Raw genomic sequence first — 6,000 nt, forward strand, 5'->3', positions numbered from 1 at the left:
ATCATTCGTATGTACGAATGGTTCTTCTCTATTTCCAACGAGTTTTTGTCCGCTATAGTCATACCGTACTTGTCGATCTTCACACCCCCTGGGAGTCTGACCCATTGGCACCGGAAAAGAGAAACATTTAACATTCCATAGTCGAACTCCCAGATCTCCTCTACGAATTCATAGTAGGTCTCCCTATTTTCATTGTAGTCATAGGCATTAATACGGACACCACTATTTTGGTTGGCGCTCTTATTATCCTAAGCTCTCGTATAAAATGTATAGCCATTTATGTCATATCCTTGGAATGCAAAAATTATAGTTGATGGTCCGTGAGCCAACACAGTCAACTGAGCGCACACTATCTGCTTATACAACACCTGTCTACGTAACCAGCTGCCAAAATGATCTTGATTCTCTCACGCGATCCAAACATCGGGCTTTCCTGAGTTTCTAGTGCGTAGCATCTTCTGGTGTTCTAAGACATATGGATCCACTATAATTGATTATTGCATAACTGCAAAATGTGCTTGTGTGAATGAAACATGGTCGTTAGTGTGGAATGAGTTTGCACCTATCGTCCTTTTCCCCTGTAGCCTCCTCTCATGGAGAGATACAAGCACACCAATCAATTTGAGATTCATGTAGTATTCATGTAGTCGACGTAGAAATCAATGACCTCCTCGGTTCCCTAGCCCTCGGCCATGCAGCCTTCCAGTCGATTTTAATTATGAACATATTTCTTCGAAACTCTCATGAACCTCTCGAAAGGGTATATTTGATGCTGAAAACACAGGGCCAAGAATTTGTATCTCTTTCACAATGTGAATAATGATATGCATCATGATATCAAAAAACGATGTAGGGAACAACGCCTTAAGCTAGGATGGAGTCTCAACCATGTCTTCTTGTAGCTTATCTAATTTGGTCGGATTGATGGCTTTCTGTGATAATATGTTGAAGAACGAACACAGCTTTATGATTTGGTTTCGGATCTTCGACGATAGAATATCTCTAATTGCAATTGGAAGCACCTGTGTCATCATCATATGACAATCATGAGACTTCATGCTAGTTAATTTTAAATCTTTCATGTTTACTAATCTCTTTAGGTTGGCGGAGTAACCAGATGGAACTTTGATTTCATGCAAGTACTTGCACATTACAATTTTCTCCGTCTTGCTCAGACTGTAGCTAGCAAGACCAAGATATTTTTTGCCTTCTTCTATATCTTCAGGATGTAAATCCTGTCTGAGTTTCAAATATTTTAGATCCTTCGGTGCTCAGAGTGTATCCTTTGTTTTGCGAGGTATGTCTAGTAACGTACCAATCAAGCTATCACACATGTTCTTTTCAATGTGCATGACATCGAATGCTTGTCGAACCACCAAATCCGGCAATCAACTAAGTAAAAAAAAAAACAGATTTCTTTTTGAACATAGGACCTCTAAGATTAGATTTCAGAAATGGTGTGCTCCCACGTCCCTTTTCAAGGATAATCCTAAGTCCTTTTACCATCTCATATAGCTATATCCCAGCGCGATGCTTAGAAGGTGATTGAGTCTAAACTTTCCTATAAAAAACTCTCTATTACAGCGATACAGGTGATCCTTGCGAAGAAATTTACGATGATCTAGTTACACCATTTTTCCACTATTCTTCAACCACAAGCTCTCTGTTTCATCCAAACAATGTACGTATGCACAGTAGCCTTTAACAGTCTGGCCTGATAGGTTGTCAAGTGCTGGCCAATCCTAGATTGTTATGAATAACATTGTGCGTAGGGTGAAGTTCTCAAAATTTGTATGCATCATGTACCTACACACCATCATTCAACAGTATTACAAGATCTTCTATTAATGGTGTCAAGTAGACATCGATATCGTTGCCAGGTTATCTCAGCCCTGGTATCAGCACCGACATCATCATATACTTCCGCTTCATACACAACTAAGGAGGAAGATTGTAGATACATAGAGTCACAGGCCAAGTGCTATGACTACTGCTCATATTACCGAATGGATTCATCCCATCCGTACTCAATCCAAATCTTATATTCCTCACATCTTCTGCAAACGGCTCCTTGTATTTCCTATTGATATTTCTCCACTGCATAGAATTAACGGGGTGTCTCAGCATTCCATCATCCTTGCGCTCCTCGGCGAGCCACCGTATCAGTTCGACATGCCTTTTGTTTACGAATAAACGCTCCAAATGAGGGACTATAGGAAAATACCACATCACCTTGACATGAGGCCTCTTATTCTTTCTTTCACCATCGATATCATCACGGTCACGCTTGTACCATGATGCACCATAGACGAGACATGCTTCCAAATCTGCATGTTCTCTGCGATACAACATGTAATCGTTTGAACATGCATGTATTTTTTGCTCTTCCAACTCCAATGGGCACACAACCTATTTGGCCTGGTACGTGTTTTCTGGCAGCACATTTCCCTTTGAAAGTAATTTCTACAAGAACAATAATAACTCTGTGAAACTTGTATCAGACCACCCATTACTTGCCTTCAATTGTAGCAGTGAAAGCACGGTACGCAACTTTGTGTGCTCCTTTTCACAGCCCGGGAACAACGGTGTTTTAGAGTCCTCTACTATACGCTACTTTTGAAACTCTCTTTCATTGGTGAAATTCCCCTCCCCATCGCGCAACATCTGCTCCAGATCATCGACGTCGGCATCGAAGTCGGCTGGCAAACATCTCCTCTAGATCATCATCGATCAATGTATCTACGGCAGGTGATATATCGGTGTATTCGTTAACCGGCATATCGGTGCACAAGTCTTCGTCTTCTCTGCCAATGTATTGCCATTCCTGTACGATCTCAGCTTCACCGTGCTTAGTCCAACGAGTATAACCAGGCATAAAGCCCCTTGTCATCAAGTGAGAATGTATCTGCTGGGTGGTGAAAAATAACTTCTTGTTCTCGCAATCGACGCATGGACATCACATGTATTGAGACTGTGTATTTGACTTGTGCGCCGTAGCTTCTACCAGAAAATAATCCACGTCGTTCTTGTACTCTGCGCTCACACGGCTCGCATCATACATCCATCTTCTGTCCATCTACTATTATATCATTATTGTAAATCCAAATTCATAGCATCTAGAAGATTTTGCGATCACCAACAAATAAATTACTTCATCATCTCCTACTGGTAATTGGCCCGACTTGGAGGAACCGCCTTTTGCATGCTTTCGCATCCGCTTTTGATGAGTATTTGTTGGTGCTATCCGTAGAAATTTTCTTTACTATTCAACTCCTTATCTATGACACATGAAGGAAACATGAAAAATAAATATGCTTATACATAAAGTTTCTATATTGGAGCTTGCTAATTAAATAAAATATCATAAATACAATTGGATCTTGCTACATACCTAAATATCATGGCAAAATTTTCTAATTCATTAAAAATCAAAATGAGAGATAAGATCAACTTTGGTTTTTAAGGTAACATTTTGAGTTAAAATATTAAATATAGGATTTAACTTGGGGATTTCAACTTACTTGAACTCAAGAGGCTCCTGGAAGCTTGCTTGCTGTTTGGGAAAAATCCAGGGTTTATTTGCCCAAAAAATGAAGAAAGTCAAATGAGCAAAAGGAGAGGAAAGAAGAGATTTTGTTTGGATAGTTAGAGAGAGCTAATCTAGACCTTCTTCTTGACCAAAAATGAGCTTGAGTGGTGGGGGAATCAAAGTGGGAGAAGAAATAAAGTGGGTGCTACCATGTAAGATTTTGTGAGGGGAGAGAAAGTTCTAATTGAACTATCTGTTATCTCGAGCTTGGAGATCCTATTAACTTACTTTTTACTCATATCCTTTCCTGCTTGCCTAGAATGACAATAATACCCGCAAAGCAAGAATGACACTCCCAGAATAGCAATCGACCCATTGCTCCACTTGGTAGCCCAAAAGTACGGAATGAAATTCCTCCTATCTTACAATTTTCATGTTGACTTTTACAACCAACATTAATACTAATATTGTTACATTATTATGTATCCACGCAAGACTACTTCCCAGCAAGCCACATCTGGAGCCACAAAGGTGCTCAAATCCAAAGCTTCTCATACGCCAAAAAAACAACCAATGAAGGTCACTTCCAGTCACATACTGCTTTTCTAGCCCATACCCCTGCAACTGTAACACGAAGATACTAATCATTCCTTCCTCTTCTACCAGCAGCCGACTAAAACAATGAACACATTTTGGCTTTGAAGCGCTGTCTGCGTTTTGCCACAGGAAGGAGCCTGCTCTTCCCTTGGGGGGGGGGGGGGGGTTGGCTTGCATTGCTTTTGGACCTGTGTTGGCTAGCCTCTTAACCTACCATCCACAGGAGGCGACACTACCACTAATCTTTCTATAACATTATATGTAGATATTGGTAGAACATCAAAGCTATCTAAGGCACTAAGCGTAGCTAACCCGAATTACCATGCGCTCCTGGAACCAGATACTTTGAGCAGGATAGTGTTAGGCTCTCCTAGTGGTGGCCATGTATAGCTCAACAATGTATAATTCAGCACCCACCAATATCTAGTAGAAAAACTACTCTTATAATATGAAGCAACTAGTATAATAAGCATGTTCGGTAGTACCTCATGTACTGTTGACTATTAGATCCCTATTACAATGTGCTAAACTTAATAACCAGTGCTACAACCATCTGTGGTAATACTACATTTAACTCCTACAAGTACCATACACTATGCCGCTATAAAAAAAACTAAATACATAACTTTCCTTCACCATCAATATAACAAAGCATTCATATATTGTCATCGAAATCTACGTGCATATTGCTTTGTGTTCGCTCCGATCATTAATCTAACACATAATTTTTCTCCTACCGTATTAATAGGCATGAGACCTATATCATTTAATTTATGATTCTTCAATTTTCCCCATTAAGATTGCTTTGTTCACCCTTTTCTTAGACCAAATTAATCCAATAGACAAAGTAAATGTTTCATACTACACAAAGTTTTACCTCCTCCACACACATTTATAAAGCGCAAATCAACACAAACTACTAAAACAATACTCAAGGGAAGGGGGAGGGGAACCACATCTACAAGTTTTAATAAACCCTCTCTCAACTCACATAGCCTACATATCCCACACGATAGAGTCCAGTCACATTCCGCTTGATAGAAATAATTCTCCTACACCTTTCCAAAAATATCCCAGAGTCAAGCTTCCACCATCCATAAAGCCATTTATTTATTGTTATCCACCGTAAAAAAGAACTCTAACTACACACCGCAATGTCTTTTATTAATATTTACCGCACACTTCATCAATGACACATAGGCCCTAAAAACATATCTTAATACTTCACAACACCATTATCGCCTGCGCATAGGACAGTCTAATTAGTGGAACCTTAACCAGGTACATTGCACCCACATGAATATATCTTGGTTTGAAGAATACGTATAATCTCAAAGAGAAATATATTTGGTTATCCGTATGTATTATTCTAGTTTAGTCCGATAGATACAAATATATGTCCGCTCATGCAAACGAGTCCACTTATTAATGGTACAAAATCACCTTTATTGGAGTAACCAATAAAAATCTTCACTCTTACATATGCTCATACGATCTCATATTCAATCAATCAAATAAAAACTCAATTCAGTCTGTCCAGATAGATATAACCAACCAAACACTATTTTTTCAACAAACATGACTCCGCTCATTATATTTTTCCTCAACCTACATATACGGTATATATGATCAACCAATCACAACCTTAACCAACATACACCAGCGGTTGAGGCTCATCATGGCACAAGCGACTAACACCGGAGGTGACAAGAATCTGGATATAAATCCAAACCAAGCAGGACTGTAAATTTATAAGCTCCATGCATGATCTATCCAATCACTTTGGCCAAAGTGTTTAGTGTCGAGTTACGTATAACATATGGCAAGGGGACATATTGTTGCGAACTGATCAATTACGTTCTTGATGAATATGA

This window comes from Phragmites australis, chromosome 2, assembly GCF_958298935.1.
Source record: "Phragmites australis chromosome 2, lpPhrAust1.1, whole genome shotgun sequence".
NCBI lineage: Eukaryota > Viridiplantae > Streptophyta > Magnoliopsida > Poales > Poaceae > Phragmites > Phragmites australis.